The following is a 19,894-nucleotide window of genomic DNA, read 5'->3' on the forward strand; positions in this document are numbered from 1 at the left end:
TGCTCAGGTGCTGGATATTCCTTTGAGAAAATGCAGTCCAATTCAGTATAAACATGTGTGTTGAACACCTGGTGTGTACAAGGCCCTGCAGGGTCCCTGAGTGATCCAAAGATAGACTTAGGCCCCGTCCTTGCCTTCGAAGAGACTACTGGGAAAGACAAATATGTTTATTAATAAAATGTTCCCCATTTATACACTTTCAGATTTTGGACAGATTTAAATCATATTCATTTCCCTTCCCTCACATTCATCTCTTCTGGTTGCTGTGTCAGTTGTCCATCTCTCTGCTGTGGTGTCAGGCACACACAAGACACTGGCTTCGTCCAGGTGGAGGATGGTGTTCTCACTTTTGTGATGACACCCAGCATTTCCACTTGTCATGTTGACTGCTGGGCCTGTGTTCTCAGGGGGCAGTCAATACTGACTTTGACTGTCATAGTATTTTCATTGGTGCTTTGAGTTGTTTATTAGCCAATAAGTAATTTTGACATTGGCAATATCCATAAAACCATAATGTGAGTATTCTCTAAATAGTTTTTTCCATATTGAGCTTATTAGCCTCCTTTGGTTTCTGCTGGGGTTTTTTCCTGTGGATCAGAGTTCTGTGAGCAGTCTTCACTGATGAAGAATATTCAGACATATATTTTAGATTATTTTGTTTCTAATAAAGGAGTGAAGGCACCGACCTTACAGGATCTCCCAAACCTCAGAGGGAATGTGCATTGCCAGTATCTTTGAATCTCACAGCCCAGGCGCCTGTCCTGCATTCAGATCTCTGAGTGAAGTTTCACAGGGTGGTATATAGTGGACGTGTATGGACAAGCGGAAAAGGTAGAGGTCAGCTGAGTCCTTTCTCTTGTTTAGAGAAGAACGGCTTTGAGGTGGGCTGCTTGGAGGTCATGAGGTTGGGAGATTGTGGCGGCGGGTAGTGGGGAGCATGCATGCGGAGGGAACACTGATCAGATGTTTTCCAGGCCCCTGAACAACTCGGCATCTCTGAGGCTGTTAGGATGGGACCATGGGGGGAGCTGAACTTCCCACTCCTTAAGTGTTCTCTGAAGTTCCCCTTCAGGATGCGCAAGGAGACCCTAAGGCCAGCCTGAAGGTCTAAGGCTGCAGACAGCGCTTCCATTTTAAGTTGGGGCCGATTGTCCATCCAGAAGGAAAAGGAAAGACAGCAGCCACCCAGTTGTATAGTTGGTTGTTGTGGAAGCAGAACTGGCTATTTTCTTTCTTCAAGAGAAGAAAAAGCATGCTGCAAAGAACAACTGGTATTCCCGTGATTTCTGCCACAACACCTGAGATCTGCTTTTGTTCTCCTGAATACTTCAGCTCTGCAAGGGGTTGGTGGGGGCTGGGTGGATTAGGGAACAAGCTCCCTTCTCTGTGGAGACCCTTCCCATCTCACACAGGAGCAGGCCTCGAGTGGCTGCTGGAGAGATGGTGACCGTGGGAGGCATAGTGACTGGCTGTGGCTGTTCCTTAGAGAGATGACTCTGGACATCCTGGGCTAGAGTTCAAACTTCTAATATGCCAGTTGTACCCTTAGATTTCTAGGCCATTGGTGACAAAATTCATCCTCCTGACCTCAGGCAGGACCGCATCCAAACCATCTCAGACATTAAAAATCTATTTTTAATGTCTCCAAAAATAGTCTCTCAGTCTCTCAGTTTAGTGTTGTGAACACTTAACATCAGGAAATTTAGCTTAAGAGCAAACTCTGCTTCCTCATACTTTAGTTCAAAGACCATTTCCTTTGGCTGTCTTCTGCTTTTGGAGTTCCCATCATGCAGTTGAAAACTAATATTAAACTGGCTTTTGGCTTTCTCTTCTTCCCAGGTGGAATGATTTCAATTCTAGTCACTTGAATTTAGAAGAAAAAACTTTCTGGGAAAATTCAAATCAAGTAAATATCATATAAACCTTTTTTTTTTTTAAGGAAAAAAATAGAAGGCGGGTGGAGGTGGGTGGAAGAGAAATGGTTTCCCAGGGGACAGCGCCCCATCTGAAGTTCAGGTTGCCCGAAACGATGTTAAAAGTTATATGTTAAATTTTCACCACTGCAGAGTTAATCAACTTCTGCCCATCCCCCTCTAGTGTGAGCCAGAGTTTACTTTTCTTATAAGTATATATTAGGGATTTTCTTTCTGAATTTGAAAACATTTTTATGACTAGAGAGGATTTAGGAGCTAGTAAGAGGAACAAGATTGTGGAGGAAGGATTTCTTCCTTTTGCCAAAGCCTCAGCTCTCTATGGCACAGATGTTATTAATCTTTAGGAGAGTCCTAGACCCATTTGAAAATCTGATAAAAGCTAATAAGAATCCTTGCCTAGCGGCCCTGGCTGGTTGACTCAGTGGTAGAACGTTGGCCTGGCATGCAGGGGTCCCGGGTTCGATTCCCGGCCAGGGCACACAGGAGAAGCGCCCATCTGCTTCTCCACCCCTCCCCCTCTCCTTCCTCTCTGTCTCTCTCTTCCCCTCCCGCAGCCGAGGCTCCATTGGAGCAAAGATGGCTCGCGCACTGGGGATGGCTCCTTGGCCTCTGCCCCAGGCGCTAGAGTGGCTCTGGTCGTGACAGAGCGACCCCCCCCCCCCCAGGGGCAGAGCATCGCCCCCTGGTGGGTGGAGCATGGCCCCTGGTGGGCGTGCCGGATGGATCCCGGTGGGGCGCATGCGGGAGTCTGTCTGACTGTCTCTCCCTGTTTCCAGCTTCGGAAAAATACAAAAAAAAAAAAAAAAAAAGAATCCTTGTCTAGCAATATGTATATGTGCATATAGGACCTAGTCCATACAATTCCATTTAGTCTCTGGACCTCAGATTCCAATCCCCAAACCATTTTAATGAGAGGTGAAAATGAATCATTTTGTATAACTCTAAATTTATCACCAGAAAGAAAAAGTGAATTTTTCTTTTTATAAAAGGGTGAAGTAAAACAGATTCCTATTGAGAGGTATAGTTCTCTGTGATATAATTGGATATTTAATTTGATTTAAATTGAAAATGCTTTTTTATTTCTAAAGTATTCCCACCAGAAATTTATTATCTAATAGAATTAAATTTTAAATAAGTGTCACTGTTAACCTCCTCTTTACAATGCGGTGAGCTGTGCAGAGAAACTAGATAGGTACCAGGATAATGGGTTCTTCTCTTGTGTCTGACACTGGCTGATTGTATGGACCTGGGTACCTCTGTCACCTTCTTGGACTCTGTTTCTTTGCTTTGTTTTTCTGTACTGTGACATTTCATTTCCATAGCTGTGCTCTTCCAGAACTTAGTGAGATGTTCCTTTGCATAGCCTTTTTATGAAGTAGTCTGATAGTGTGGCAGAAAAGGAGTGGAGGAAAGGATATAATGAAATGTGGGTACAGAAGGTTGTGGACACAGTTGCTCATCAAAGTACATGTGTCACTCCTCCCATCTCAGCCAGCTGGGTTCTGAACATTGTACAATAAAATGGAAACTCATATGCCTCCCCCTGTTCATATTTTAAAGATACAGGATATAATTTTAAAGATAACAGGATATAGGAGAACCCAGATTTCCTAAACAATTTTCTTCATTACTATTGCTACGTTAGCAAAATGTCATAGTACAGGGAGTCCTCAGGTTATGACACAGTTCCATTCTGACAGTGACATAACCCGAATTTTGGTCTCAGTTGAAACACACCCTAGCCTAAGTCACTTACCTGTCCTAATGCAGTTGTAAAATCATAATCTAGAACATAAAAACACAAGTAAGCCACAGAAAAAAGGAAAACGACATAAATATACTGTATTGTACACTGTACTGTAGTAACAGGAAAAAAAAATGAGTGTAAAATGTAGTACAACACTAACAGCATAAGCCAAAACACGTCTCATTTTTTAAAAGTTTTTCTGGGAGTAAGCAATGTTAACTCGAAATGTCGTATGTTGAGACTGTCATAACCCGAGGACCCCTGTAACTGACTTGAATTAACAGATACTAAGCATTTCCAGTTTTAGCACCCATAGATTTGAAATCAGAAGACGTTCCTGCATCATTGTTAGTATTTCATAAGCAGTTATATCTTATCTAAATAAATTGTTCAGTCCAAATAGTTGGATTAAATTTAGATAGATGGCGGGGTTTTCCTTGCTTTGTATGATACTTAAGAATACCCAATTCTACCTCAATTCACTGAGATTAAATGAGAGATCAGTGATTCAGTGGGTCTGAGTGCATTCCAGCTTGATACCAGATGTGTACTGCTTGCTTCCTAGCCTAATGTTTGTCAAAAGAAAAGCCCTAAGAGCTTGCTGAAACATAAAATCACACTTACCTTAGAGTAAGAGTAGAGGAATATGAAACCTGGGTTAAGAGTGCCTTCTGTTTAAGCAGGTTCTTGGTTAGCTTACAAAGTCCTAGTCCTATTAAGTTCCAGAGCAAGTGGAAAATCTTCACATTTTTGTAGTGGTTGAAGTTATGTATTTTGGGAAGTATATTATTAATGATCACTACCTGGACTTGCACCTGATGGCATGTTTCCTTCCTGCTCCCACACCACCTGCATGGTGATACATTTCCTGTGCTGTCCTTAGCCCTGGTAGAGTTTGTTAAGACAATGTGTCTGTAGTCTCCATGAGTTCAAAAGTGTGTATTGGGGAGAAGGGATTCAAGCAGGTTCTCATTAATTAGCCTTTTGCTTCTGTGGTGGATGACAAATGTCAGCTTTTGCATTTATTTTATACTCAACTGCTGAACTGAATCTCCACACATGGAAGGAAACCCTTCATGGTTTCAGAAGCGGCAGTGAAAAATCACTTGGCTTTTTCATTGGTCAAGGACAAAAGGTGGTCAAATTGGTTTGAGACAGGTTTGGATAAATGCCGGAGGGCCCGGTAGCAGGAGAGAGGGTTCTGTTTGGATTATGGCAGTGATTACGCATGCTTTTCATGGTGTGCCTTTCATCACTGCAGTTAGCTTCTTGTCTGCGAGTGTTTGGATACAGAATGTTGTCACGCAGACAGTGTCAGAAACGCTCAGCACGTGCTCACTTCTGTGCTTGAGCACACGTATTGATGAGCACACGGGTGTTACATTAGATTGGGTTTCATTCGTTGTATGAAGTCACCAGGCACCAACTAATTCTCCTATTGTGAAGTTTTATGAAGTCTAGGTTACAGGAAAATGAGGAATAATTAGGTAGTTTCAATAAAATAGGAATTATAAAAATTCACTTAATTTAAAAAAATTTCCATCACATTTTACCTAAGGGAAAAAAATAAAACAACTTTGGATAGAAAATAGACATTTAGATAAGATGTATACATTTTACATAACAATGCCTTTGACTTTCATTTGCCTTTATTGTATTAACATAATTTGTACATATTCAACATTGAAACTCCCTCACTCTCCAACTCAGGAAATCACAGGTAAAGTTGTTCTTCAGGAGTTATGTTTAAATGCAAATTAGAAGCCTGACCTGTGGTGGCGCAGTGGATAAAGCGTCAACCTGGAAATGCTGAGGTCGCCGGTTCGAAACCCTGGGCTTGCCTGGTCAAGGCACATATGGGAGTTGATGCTTCCAGCTCCTCCCCCTGTCTCTCTCTCCTCTCTCTCTGTCTCTCTCTCTCTTCCCCTCTCTCTCTCCTCTCTAAAATAAATAAATGAAATAAAATAAATGCAAATTAGAAAGGCAGCCTTAGAAATTCATGAGCATTTCTGCTTCTTGGGGCGTCTCTGTGACCTGGCTCCTGACTCAGGACAGGGCTCTTATTACTGAAATGGCTCATTAACGCCTGCTTTTCGGAAGAGGATCCCTCTGTAGACAACCCTGCCCCAGAGCAGGCCACAGCAAAGGGCCTACTTATAAGCATGCAAACTAATTAAAATAATAGCTGCAGAGACAGAATGGAAATTGAAGACCTATATCTTTAGCAATAATTTTCCATTAAAGGTCTCATTTTTTAAAAAAACAGAAGACACTACCTAGAAAAGGGAAAACATTAAGAATTAGAATTAGGCAATTAGGGCTTGTGCAGTACAGTTTTGTGTACCCAGGTTGAAATGTTGAGAATTATTTCAGTGGACCTGAATGTGTGAGTATAATTTGATGTAGCACTGATTTGGGGGGGGGGGTATCAAACTTAGGAGAAATTTGAATCTATTTTAAGTGATTTTTTTCACCTTTGTGCATAACATAGAATAAAATGGAACCATCTGTCTTAGGTGGCAGTCTGAGTCTATGGGTAAAAACAATTTGGGAAGAGTTCTAAGTCGGTATAGGTGGTGGGAAAGTGGAGCCAGGACAACAACCTGCTTATCTGTTCCCATTTTCCACCTCACTTAAAAGAGTATCAGTGGACTGGAAGTCCTGGGCACCCATGGTTCCCCTCCTCATATGAAATCTTAGCAAGAAATATGTGTCTAGTGAGTGTGAACTGCTGCTTAGCTGTATTTGTGCTGTAATGACGAAACACAGGACCCGAGTTAGTGACAGGTAAGCTCTTCTAGCGAATGCTAAGAACAGCTTTATCTACAGTGAATATTCAGCACAGAACAGCAAAGGGTCAGGTGAATCTAGGAGTTTTAAAAAAGAATATGATCATGTGTTGTTTTAGAGTCCATTCTGATGAGATTAAGTATGTCAAGAGGCGTTCCATTTCACTAAATGAAATCACCTGAGGAGACGAGTTTGCACATTTATATATACTTATCCATTTGTAGGTATCGAGGTGTCCCTTGGTCATATACTCCATCCTTTCTGCTCGTTACAAATTTTTCATACCACTTATCACCATCTGCAATTACCATATTCATACTCTGGTTTATTGCCTGTCTCTTCACTATGTAAAAGGCTGTGTCTGTCTTGTTCACAGCTCTGTCCTGGGCACCTACACAGTGCCAAGCATGCAATAAAGTACCAGTAACTTGAGTGAATGAAAATAGCATCTGTGTATAATGAAAAGCAGGGTCAATGGAGGTATTCTAAGGATAGTCAGGGAAACTCTGCATGGTGTCACTGTCTTGAGCTGACACCTCTACGCCTGCAGTTCCTAAAGTTACAGGTGAGGACATTGCCTGAGGCTTACCTTAATCAAGAGTTAACCAGGAATCTATCATACTAAGTGAAATAAGCCAGGCAGAGAAAGAAATATATCATATGACCTCACTCATTTGAGGAATCCAATGAACAATGTGAACTGAGCAACGGAACAGAGGCTGAGGCGAGATCAAAGGGACCAGAGGGAAAGCGATCAGAGAGAAAGCAGAGGAGAAGATGGGATCAGAGAAGGGAAAGAGATTAATGAAATTATATACACATAACACAGTGTTATAGAGAGCAGGACAGCAAATCCTGGAGGGAAGGGGGGAGTGCATTGGGGGGAGGAGGTATGGGGGGCCAAAGGTGAATAAGGGGGTGAGGGGAGATATATTCATTGGGACACTTGAATCTATGTAAACACAAATTGAAATCATAAATAAATAAATAAAAAGTTAACCAACTATTGCCATTCTGGATGTAAATAATTTTCTTGGACTTGCTCCTGTCCAGATATTCTTGTGAAAAGATCTTGGGGCCTCCCTGTGGCCTCTAGTATCTGAGGATAGACACGTGGGTGACTGTGAGACCAGCCTTTGTCTCCTAGGCCTGGCACACTCCTTGTGTCATCTGCATTAGACTCTGATTGACCCTAGCTCCAGGGTTTGGGATATCTCCTAGGTCACACCTACTATTGTAGTCCCGTGCTCTCAGTGCCCAGTGGACTTATTAGAATCACTAGGCGAGCCTGACCTGTGGTGGCGCAGTGGATAAAGCGTCGACCTGGAAATGCTGAGGTCGCCGGTTCAAAACCCTGGGCTTGCCTGGTCAAGGCACATATGGGAGTTGATGCTTCCTGTTCCTCCCCCTTCTCTCTCTCTGTTTCTCTCTCTCTCTCTCTAAAAATGAATAAATAAAATTAAAAAAAAAAAAAAAAGAATCACTAGGCTCTGGCAGATGGCCCGAAGCCAGAGGATTTCTGTGTTACAGGGTAGGACAAGGCTTGATGTCGAGCTAATATGAGTGGTTTCACTTGTTAATGGATTTAGACTTGTTCTGTCTTTATAGTGAACAGACATGTCAAATTCTTTTGGTTTCTTTCTCATGAGTTAGATCAGTGGTAGTCATCCTGGTCCCTAACCGCCCACTAGTGGGTGTTCCAGCTTTCATGGTGGGTGGTAGCAGAGCAACCAAAGTATAAATAAAAAGATAGATTTTACTATAGTAAGTTGTTTTATAAAGATTTATTCTGCCAAACTTAGTGAAAATCCGACATAAAGTACTTGGTAAGTAATTTTTATTATATTAAATTTTATAAAGTCAAGTTACTTCCCTACTTTATAAATCACCATTACTGTGGAACTGGTGGGCGGTTAGAAAATTTTACTACTAACAGAGATACAAAAGTGGGCAGTAGGTGTAAAAAGGTAGACTACCACTGAGTTAGATGGTAGAAGTCAAATCGGTTTTTTTTTTAACCATAAAGTTTTGTTAACTAGACCTTAAGATATGTTTCCAGATCCTCCAACTAATACATTGGCTTTTGTTGGTCATTTTTTGGGATGGCCACGGGCTGATTTTCCAATACAGGGCTAGATGACTTATTATTTAAACCACAATGGACTTCACATTATATTTTATGATCATATTGCACTGCTTAGAATTTTCTGTACAAGAGGATCAGACACTACAATGTTCAGTCAATAGCTGACTACACAGTGTAGATTATACAAAATAAATTTAAGACATGTTTTTTTAAACACACACACACACACAGTTTTTCAGAGAACTTTCTGCCTTGAGAGCAGTGGGCTGTGGTTTTGGGTTGGCTGGAGATAGTTGTGACCGGGAGGAAGGGCTAGCTTGTGGAGGACTTGAAAGCCAGCCAGAAGAGTTTGGATATTTTCCCAGGCAAAGTAGAACCATAATCAGTTTAGGAATTAGGAAGAGATTGTTGTAGAAATTAAATCTTAGGAAGATTGTTTGCTGGTAGCAGAACGGGTTGAGGAGGGAGAAATGGGAAATGTCTGAATTAGGACACTGTTGGAGGAAGTAGACACTAGTGAAGGCCTGGTCTGCACAAGTGGAGAGAACAGCTGAAAACGGAAAGAGTGAACTTGTGAGATGTCTCAGAGGAAAGCTCTAGGACAAGGGTCTCAAACTCGTGGCCCGCAGGCCGCATGCGGCCCGCTGAACAATTTTGTGCGGCCCGCAGACTAATCCACGAAGTTCAAAATATTTTGGATAAAATTAAGTAAGCCTAGGGGCCTACTTGTATTTTTCATTTCTCTAGCATCCTAGCTAGATATTAGCTTAGTTAACAGCAGTTGTGATACGAACTACAGTTTCTGGTCGTTTTGTGACACTGAATAAACTGCATGTACGATTGTGCTTGTTGTACTGATTTTTTTTTGTTTTCAACTGCAGTGAGAAAAGTGTTGCGTAACAGTTGCCTTTTGTAGACCTAGTGCGGCCCGCCAAACAGCTGTGATCTTGCTCTGCGGCCCACATGCTGAGTTGAGTTTGAGACCCCTGCTCTAGGACCTGAAGATGCACTATCTGCTGACAAAAAGGAAGAACAGATCAGAGAAGCTGTTGGTCCTATGACTTAATAGAAAGGGCTTCTTAGAGTAATAGGGGTGGTGGGAGAATTGATATAACACTATTTTAGGTATTTATAGCATTCCATAGATGCAAAAACTGTTGGATCATTCTAACAACCGTTTGGACTAGATGGGAAAGGTATTTGACTCTTACATTATAGATGTGGATACTCAGAAATCTTAGAAAATAAAAGACACATGGCTAATAAAAGCGGAGAAGTTGGCTCATAGTTCTCCAGGACCTGGTCCAGAATATGTTACATTTTCATCTGGATATGTTGAATTTGAGTTGGTATCAGAAAATCCAAATGGAATGCTGAGGAAGCATTTGAAAATATAAGGTAGGTGCTTGAAGCAGAAGTCCTAGATACGGTAATTAAACCGATGAAACAATGATTGAATCTGGGAAGGAGATTTGGAGAAAAAAGAATAGGAGGGTAAGGACTCTGCTGAGGAGACCCTGTGTCATTGGGGCAAAGGAGACCGCAACTGAGAACGGAGGCAGGAGAAAGAGATATCAAGAACAGGAAGCAGGGCGTTAAAGTAGGGGCTAGGGGTCAGCAGTGCCAGGTACCTTGCGAGGTTGTGGAGAAGACTCATTTCCAGAAGGGGCACATCTCCTACTTAACTGTGAGGGGATGACTGCCTTGTGCTGTTAGCTGTGGAGCAGATGCCCCAGGGAGAAACACGGAGCCCACCTTTGCATGTCCTTTTGCCATTTCTTTCCTTTTCATCTCTTACCAGATTTCTTTATCTCTCACAAATTTCTGGGACTTAGGAAGTCACCCAGAGTGTAAGGCAGAAAGCAGTTTAGTCCGACTCCAGGGCCTGTGCTCTTCCTGTCACCTCCCTTTTGCTTCATTCTCCTCTCAGCTCAGCTATGACCCAAGGCATATGCTTCCTTTCTGCTGCGTGGGCACATTGCTCAATGCCAGGACAGAACGGAGAGGGTCTGGGGAGTGAGGCAGTAGAGGGAAGTGAAGGCTGGCAAAAAACAGGCAGTGGGAAAATTGTGCAGGGCCTCCATGGAGCTGAGAGTGGTAGTGGCTTCCTGTGGATGTTTGAGGACAAACCAGACCTCGGGGCTGCTTATTTTCTTGCTCTCACTTCCTGTTTACTCATTACTTGTAGATGGTGAGGACACGCCTGCTCCTGGCTCCTCAATGTTACTGCATGCTGAGTTATTCCAGGGAATGGATGTCGCCTCAACTCCACATTGTACCAAACAAGAAATGTCAACTAAATTATCTTTAATGAAATCATTTTCTTTTTTTAATCATAGAGTCAATCAAGGGGGGAAAAGATTTGCTTTAATTGCAGGCACTTAGAACACCCAGCCTGGGGTTAAGTATCCTTTCATCTTGTGTGATTGTGACAGACAGAGTAGGCATTCTTAACTCTGTAATGCTTATGGTTTGGGGATAATTAAATTGGGTTAGGGAAGTGACATGAAGGAAGTATATGACTGAGAAAAAAATAGAATCTCCATCAGTTAAGAGAAAAGAGAGGTTTTAAAAACAGAAGGAAAAGAAGTCTGTGCTTGCTGAGTTTGGCACATGTGAGACAGAAGCATTGGGCCAGGGAGCAAACAGTGGTACAAGCAAAGGTTGTGCCAGCATCAGGACAAAACAGTTCATTCTTAACAGAGGTCAGGAAAGGGGCTTCCCAGCTGAGTGGACTGGAGAGGAGGATGAGGGCGTCAAGGACACTTAAGGTTGAAGGACTACAAGGGAAAATCATAGATAAAAATATGTGAGCACATATTATTGTGTTCAGGAAGCACAGATCATCTGTTTTGGACTTTCTTCCTTAGAAAACGGTGAGCCACTGAGGCAAAATTGAATGTACCAGGCTGTGAATGTGTGAAGGCTAGATCGTGTCATCTGAGACAGAAGTCAAGGGGGCCACTTGGGAAACTGGCAATAGTCTAGGCCAGGGGTCCCCAAACTACAGCCTGCAGGCTGCATGCGGCCCCCTTAGGCCATTTATCTGGCCCCCACCGCACTTCCAGAAGGGGCACCTCTTTCATTGGTGATCAGTGAGAGGAGCACATCCTGGAGTACTGTATGTGGCGGCGCCACAAAGCGCGGTGTTGCTCACATACAGTACTACTTCTGGTGACACGGGATGCACGCATCACAGCTCCAGAAGCGCATCATATCACTTGTTATGGCTAGCAGTGACAAATATGGAACCGGACATTGACCATCTCATTAGCCAAAAGCAGGCCCATAGTTCCCATTGAAATACTGGTCAGTTTGTTTATTTAAATTTACTTGTTCTTTATTTTAAATATTGTATTTGTTCCCGTTTTGATTTTTTACTTTAAAATAAGATATGTGCAGTGTGCATAGGGATTTGTTCATAGTTTTTTTTATAGTCCGGCCCTCCAACGGTCTGAGGGACAGTGAACTGGCCCCCTGTGTAAAAAGTTTGGGGACCCCTGGTCTAGGCACACACTAGTGATGGCTTGAATAAAGCAGTATCTTTGAGTGGAATGTCGAGAAATAATAGAGAGATCCTGTTTGCCAGTTTCCGTGGTGTAGATACTCCCATCAAAGCTGATTTTAGCCTCTTAGATGGTGTCACTGAATGTGGAGTTAAGAAAAGACACACAGCATGTTAGTGCACAAGCTGTTTGGAGCCCACCCCTACTGCATCCAGTAGGTTGTGGAGAGAGATACAAGGTCCAGTTGTGAATGGTTTGACTTCAGTGTGGAAAGAGTTTGACAGGCATTGGAGACTTATCTGTAGCTGGCACTCAGGAGGAGGGGCCAGGGGTGACAGGGAGGTTGAATTTTGCGGCATGAAAGAGGGAGAATGAAGAGAGGGAAAGGGACTGGAGAGGGGAGGAGGGAAGGTGATGGAATTTATAAAAGTAGGCTTAGACTGGAACCTTGCGAAACCCTGGTGTATGAGGAGTGAGCTGTGGAAAATAAAAGTGAAGTGAAGGATGGGTAAGAGAAAGAAGTAGAAAGTGTGGGGTCAGAATGGGGAGAAGGCAGGAGAGCAGGATCTAAAAGAGCAGAGTTCAAACAGCACAATGATGTCATCAGTATAGGATGTTTTGACTCCCAATTTATGACCATAACTTTTTAATCAGAATTGGCCCAGCATAAATTAATTTTCATGAAGTTCCTGAGGGAACATGATTAAGCCAATTTAATTCCTTCCCATAATCAATTTTGCATAGAGTGCTGTTAATATGTTTCCAATTTTTCCTGGTTTCATATTTATCTTTTTTTTTTTTTTAAATTTATTTATTTATTCATTTTAGAGAGGAGAGAGAAAGGGAGAGAGAGAGAGACAGAGAGGGAGACAGAGAGGAGAGAGAGACAGAGAGAGAAGGTGGGGAGGAGCTGGAAGCATCAACTCCCATATGTGCCTTGACCAGGCAAGCCCAGGGTTTCGAACCGGCGACCTCAGCATTTCTAGGTTGATGCCTTATCCACTGCGCCACCACAGGTCAGGCTCATATTTATCTTAATGAAGTTATTTAAATCAGGGTCGATTATTCTCATCATAAATATCATGATAAAAATTGATTTATCGATGACTTTAAAGTCTCTATTGTATTACTGATTATTTTGGTACTGATTATATCCTCTCCTATTTTCTTTTGAGTCCATCATTTCTAGGTCCAGTTTCCCTGAGTCATTTAAAAAAAATTTTTTTTTACCATTAACAGCAGATGATCCTTTAGGTAATATTTCATTTATATAAATTCTGTTGCCGTGACAGCCATGTGAGTTTTACTTTGTCTTTAAAGACTATTAAATTAAGCCCATCTATGTTAATTCCTTTCTCTGGCAGCTCACCTGAGCACAGGGTCTTTAGAGATGAACTGAGCATCCTCACAGCAGAGGATGCAATGGTTTGGTAAGGTCTTTTTTTCCAGTCTTCCATATCAAACATTCAACAGAGTTAGTTAATAAAAGTCTTAAAGTCTAGTATTGAGAGAAAGTAATTTCATTTCCTCTATTAAAATAATAACTTTAAAATCTTGAATTTTCATAATGCTTTAAAGTCAGCAAGAACATTAGATTATTTAATTTGCTAGTGAAAATAATAAAAATCTCATGTATATTTCTATTGGCCATGTGGTAATTGTATTAATATCGTCAGAGAATTTGAAAGCACCATATTTAATTTGGTTGTCTTTGACAAAAGACTGACTAGTAAATTCAAAAAGACCACACTGGACCCCAAGAAAGAGGGGATCACCAGTGCCATGAGAGGCAGCCTGGCTTCTAAGAGGCCACTTGTAATTGGTACCATTTTAGTGGTGAATTTGCCACACAGCTCGTAGGCTGGACCTTGGGCTCAGAAAGCTGGTGTTGCCACCAAACTCTTAAGACTGAACTCACATAATCTAAACTAAAAGCCTGATATGTGAAACTAGCATGTCCATTTATTCATGGAAGCAGGAAAAGAACTGCAAGTTTGGTAAAGAGTATGTAGGATTGAGATCTGGCAGACTTAGAGGAGCAGCAGCAAAAGGCAGGCATGTGTGCACCAGTAGCTTTCAGCTAGCTGTTATGGGATCCAGATCTACCATGTATTGCTAAATATTTTGATTTATCTACACCAGGAGAGCAGGACTGAAGTGTTTGAAGTCCAGTAAGTACAATTCTGTGTTTCCATCTCAATGGTGCGAATGCCTTACTAATGTGGTGTCAGGAATAGATTTGTCTTAAGACTTCCTTCTTCTTCCCTGGATAGAGCTAGAAGAGAGTCTGTCTCTTTCTCTTCCCCCTCCCCCAGCCCTGTCCCGTGCTGGCATGGTTGCTTCTACTCCCCTTCTAAGCCACATGGCCTTTCTTTTTTTTTTTTTTTTTTTTTTTTTTTTTTATTTCTGAAGCTGGAAACGGGGAGAGACAGTCAGACAGACTCTCGCATGCACCCGACCGGGATCCACCCGGCACGCCCACCAGGGGCTACGCTCTGCCCACCAGGGGGCGATGCTCTGCCCCTCCGGGGCGTCGCTCTGCCGCGACCAGAGCCACTCTAGCGCCTGGGGCAGAGGCCAAGGAGCCATCCCCAGCGCCTGGGCCATCCTTGCTCCAATGGAGCCTTGGCTGCGGGAGGGGAAGAGAGAGACAGAGAGGAAGGAGGGGGGGGTGGAGAAGCAAATGAGCGCTTCTCCTATGTGCCCTGGCCAGGAATGGAACCCGGGTCCCCCGCACGCCAGGCCGATGCTCTACCGCTGAGCCAACCGGCCAGGGCCTCACATGGCCTTTCTTTAGATAAGTAGTTTCAGTCAAATTACAGTCTATTAGGTCTAGCATACATGTTAATGTTTTGAAATTTTATTTTTATATTTCATCTTTTATTTTGTGTCATTCACAAACTTGAAATCTCAGGTAACAATCTCAAACACTTGTTTTGGGGGAGTCTGATTTCTAAACAACCAACAGCCATGACACGCTCAGTTTTTCATAGTATAAGATCCTGAAGATTAATGATTGAGTTGAATTACAATTCCGCACCCACAGATGTTCTAATTACACAGATGTTTTAATTTTCTGGAGATCATTATAGATTTGCATACAGTTGTAAGAAATAACACACAGAGATCCCATGTACCCTTCACCTGTTCCCTCCAATGGTAGCATCTTGTAGCACAATGGTATAATGGCACTACCAGAATACAGAGAGCTCCATCACCAAGGCCCCTCATGTTGTCCTAGCTTCCCCAAAATAAATAATTCCTTTTATAGGTTGCAAGATTTGATGTGCTAATATTTTATTGGGTATTTTTGCATCTAATATTTGAGGCCTTTCCTCTTTTCTAATGTAGGCATTTGGTACTATCAGTTTTATTCTCAGTTCTGTTTTTGTTTTGTTTCTTTTGCTATATGCCACATGTTTTCATATGTGGTGTCTGTCATATCTATTCCATTCTATGGAATTTTTATTTCCTTGGAGAGCTCTTCCTTGAACCATGGAGTGTTTAGGTGTGTGTTGTTTATTTCCAAGGCTTTGGAGATGATCCTCTTGTTTTTCTCCTATTTATTTCTAGTGTGATTCCATTATGGTCTATGTATGACTTCAGTTTTTTAATATTTCTTGACATTTGTCTTATGGCACAGGGTCTGTTCTATCTTGGTGAATGTTCCCATGGGCACTTGAAAAAATGTGTATTCCACTGTTTTCAGTGGAGTTTTATAAATATGTCAGTTAGATTTTGGTAAATGAGATGTTCAGTTCTTCTATATCTTCTTTGGTTTTCTATCTAGTAGTTTTAACTATTGCTGGGAGTGCTTTTAAGTTCCAAGATATAATTATGGATTCATCTACTTCTTATTTCAGCTCTATCAGTTTTTGTTTTATGCATTTAGAGGCATTTTGCGGTTATTTGGTGCGTATACTTTTAGGATTGTTATACCTTCTCAGTGGATTGATTCTTTTATAATTATGTAATATTCCCCATTGTCTTTATTATTTTTCTTTTGTCTTAAGGCTGCATGAATATAGCCACTTCTATCCCTCTTAATTGATGTTTGCATGGAATATCTTTTTTCATCCTTTGGCTTCAGTCTACCTATGGTGGTGTATAGGAAGAGAGATTCTTGTAGAAAGCATACTGTTTGTGTTATTTTATCCACTGTGACAATCTGTCTTTTAATTGGTTTATATGGACAATTTTCTTTTAAGGAAATTATTGACGTGCTTGGATCTAAGTCTTCCATTTTATTTGTTTTCTGATTTGTTTTTTTCTGTTTCTTCTTCCTATTTCTTCTTTCCTGAAGATTATGTAAGCATTTTAAATGATTGTGTGTTGTTTTCCTTATAACTTTGTTAAAAAAAGTATGTCGCTTTCCATAGGCTTCTTAATAGTAACTCTAGGTATTACAGTACACATGTGAAACTTACCATAGTCTACTGGTATTGATGTTTTACCATTTTTAAGTGGAATGAGAAACATTGCTGCCATTTGGGTATTTTTACCCTTCTCTCTCATTAAGTTGAATTGTTTTAGGTTGTTCCCTCTGTATACACTATGTTCCACATCAGAAGGTATAATAAAATTTTTGCTTCAACTAACAATTTTATGTGTCCTGTTCTTTTTTCTGAAGTTCCAGACTTTTCTCTATTGCTTCCTTCCCTGTTTAGAGAACTTCCTTTAGCCACTCAGGTAGAGTTGCCAGCACAGATCCTCTTCATTTCCCTCATTGGAGAATGTTTTCATTTCTCCTTTCATTTTTAAATGATACTGTTGCCAGATGGAGAATTCATAGTTGACAGTTCCTTTTCTCTCAGTATTTGAAAAACGATGTGCTGTTTCCTTGTGGCCATCATGGTTTCAGATGAGAAATATAATTTTATATGAATTTTTATTACCTAATAAGTAATACATCTTTTCCTTCTGGCTGCTTTCAAGTTTTTCTGTCTTTAATTTTCAAAAGTTTAATTATAATGTGTCATGGTGTGGATTTTTTTTTAAATTTTATTTTATTTGGCATTCACTTACTTTCTTGAATCTGTGTTTATGTCTTTTACTAAATTTAAGAAGTTGCCTGACCTGTGGTAGCGCAGTGGATAAAGCATCGACCTGGAAATGCTGAGGTTGCTGGTTCGAAACCCTGGGCTTGCCTGGTCAAGGCACATATGGGAGTTGATGCTTCCAGCTCCTCCCCCCTGTCTCTGTCTCTGTCTGTCTCTCTCTGTCCCTCTCTGTCTCCTCTCTAAAATGAATAAATAAAATAAAAAAATTTAAATAAATAAATAAAATAAAAAAAATAAAAACCAATGCATGCCATTAACTGTAACAAAAAGAAATTAAAAAAAAAAAAATTGGCCCTGGCCTGTTGGCTCAGCGGTAGAGCGTCAGCCTGGAGTGCGGGGGACCCGGGTTCGATTCCCGGCCAGGGCACATAGGAGAGGGGCCCATTTGCTTCTCCGCCCCCACCCCCTCCTTCCTCTCTGTCTCTCTCTTTCCCTCCCGCAGCCAAGGCTCCATTGGAGCAAGGATGGCCCGGGCGCTGGGGATGGCTCCTTGGCCTCCGCCCCAGGCGCTAGAGTGGCTCTGGTCGCGGCGGAGCATTGCCCCCGGTGGGCGTGCCGGGTGGATCCCGGTCGGGCGCGTGCGGGAGTCTGTCTGACTGTCTCTCCCCGTTTCCAGCTTCAGAAAAATACAAAAAAAATAATAATAATAAAATAAATTTAAGAAGTTTTCAGTCATTATTATTGTTTTTATTTTTTTTTAAATATTTTTATTTTTTATTTATTCATTTTAGAGAGGAGAGGGAGAGACAGAGACAGAGACAGAGAGAGAGAGAGAGAGAGAGAGAGAGAGAGAGGGGAGAGACAGAGAGAGAGAAGGGGGGGAGGAGCTGGAAGCATCAACTCCCATATGTACCTTGACCAGGCAAGCCCAGGGTTTCAAACTGGCGACCTCAGCATTTCCAGGTCGACGCTTTATCCACTGCGCCACCACTGGTCAGGCCACTATTGTTTATCTTAATACTCTTTCATTAATACTTTTCTCTCCCCTTCTGGCACTCTGATGATGAAATATATTAGATTTCTTATTATTGTCTCAAAGGTATCTGAGGCTGTTTATTTTTCTTTTTCAGTCTGTTTTCTCTCTATTCAGATTGAATAAATTCTTTTGATATGTCTTCAAGTTCATTGATTGTGTCCTCTGTCATCTGCACTTTATCATTAAAGTTTATATTTATGTTTTTATTATACAATTAGTTTTTTTCCTTTTTATAACTTTTGATTTTTCCTGATATTTTATTTTTTATGTTTCAAGATATTTTATTGATTGTAAGATTGTTGAAGCATTTTCATGATATGTGTTTTAAAGTCCTTATTAGATGATTCTTGTATCTGACCATCTGCATGTTGGCTTCAGTTGACTACCTACCATTTTTTCATTTAATTTGTGACTTTCCTGGTTCTTAGTGTGATAGGTGATTTAAAATTTTTAACGTAGACATTATGGTAAGAGCCTAGTAAGAGTCTTTCTCTCTCTCTCTTTATTTTATTTTATTTTTTAGGTTTAGCGCATAGGCTACTTTTGTGTACTGTAGTTTTAATGACATTTAATATTCAAAGCCATTATAATGCTATTTTGTTCTGCTTGCTTTATCTTTTGTCCTGGTTCTGCTTGAGGAGAAGGAAGGAGTTTCTGCAGGCTGGGTCCTCCAGTCAGGGAAGGGAGTATCTGGCCCATGGGAAGAACAGGGTGAAGAATGCTTCCTGGGTAGGTGCTTTTGTGGTAGGATCTCCCTTGCATGGTGTGTCTGGGTTGAGGAGGCCTAGCGGAGTAGGAGAACAGCTCTCCTGGTGAGTTTTTGTCAGTGGATCCTCTGGTATATCTGTCTTTTTTTTTTTTTAATTTTTTATTATTATTATTCATTTTTAGAGAGGAGAGGGAGAGAGAGAGAGGAGAGACAGGGAGAGAGAAAGGGGGAGGAGCTGGAAGCATCAACTCCCATATGTGCCTTGACCAGGCAAGCCCAGGGTTTCGAACTGGCGACCTCAGCATTTCCAGGTCGACGCTTTATCCACTGCGCCACCACAGGTTAGGCTGGTATATCTGTCTTACTAGTTCTGCCTTACCTGGTATTGTCTTATTGAGGTTGCAGAAGTAATGGGCCTACCCGGGCTGCCTTCTGTTGTTAAGAGTTGTGGGTTGGGGAATGCCAGGCTGGGTTACTTTCTTCTATTAGATGAGGCAGCCCTCAGATGCCTGTCACCCTGAGAGCCTCTGGGCCCAGGGTCCCTAACCAATTTACTTTATTCTCGTTACCTCTCTCAGACTTCTCCTTTTTTATGCTTGTGTTATTTCCAGGGTGTATTATTGTGCTTAGAGGGAGAAATGAACCTATACCATCTTGTCCAGACCTGACATCCACAGCTCAGTCCACAGATATTTTGAGGCCCAGTTTGTATGGTCTGTGGAAAATGCAGACACAGAATCTACAGCATCTTTGTGTGTCAACTGAAATGCCCAGTTGGGAACAAAGAGCTATAGAAATGGTAAAAGTGAAACCGCAGATGTCTCCAGGCAAAATGTGATTAATTGCCAAGTGAATGACAAGGGCAAGAAACACAGGGACTCAGAGGGAGGAAAGATCAATGCGTCCCCTCGCCTGACCTGAGCAATTAATCACCACAGTTTTTCAATGGTCCTGATGCCCATAGGATATAATCTGCAGATGAAAGAGGCTTTTATCTGGTAATATGGAACCAACAGCTAGAAAGTAACTTCTTAAAACAAGTCACCTTCCCCCAAGTCAGGTATGCCCTGCTTTGCCATATACTGG

At 41.6% G+C, this 19,894-nt stretch overlaps 1 protein-coding gene and 1 long non-coding RNA gene across 3 annotated transcripts in view; one reads left to right on the top strand and one right to left on the bottom strand.

Annotated features, from left to right (window-relative positions):
* LOC136330682 (uncharacterized) overlaps positions 1-9,221 on the bottom strand; it is a 445,590-nt gene extending 436,369 nt beyond the window's left edge. Inside the window, exon 1 of the long non-coding RNA XR_010730357.1 lies at positions 9,161-9,221. This is a non-coding gene — a long non-coding RNA (uncharacterized lncRNA). The remainder of the gene's footprint in view (positions 1-9,160) is intronic.
* The window catches only part of AFF3 (ALF transcription elongation factor 3), a 719,747-nt gene that overhangs the window by 185,707 nt on the left and 514,146 nt on the right, over positions 1-19,894 (top strand). The window lies entirely within an intron of this gene.

The sequence above is a fragment of the Saccopteryx bilineata genome, chromosome 3 (genome assembly GCF_036850765.1).
Source record: "Saccopteryx bilineata isolate mSacBil1 chromosome 3, mSacBil1_pri_phased_curated, whole genome shotgun sequence".
Lineage (NCBI taxonomy): Eukaryota > Metazoa > Chordata > Mammalia > Chiroptera > Emballonuridae > Saccopteryx > Saccopteryx bilineata.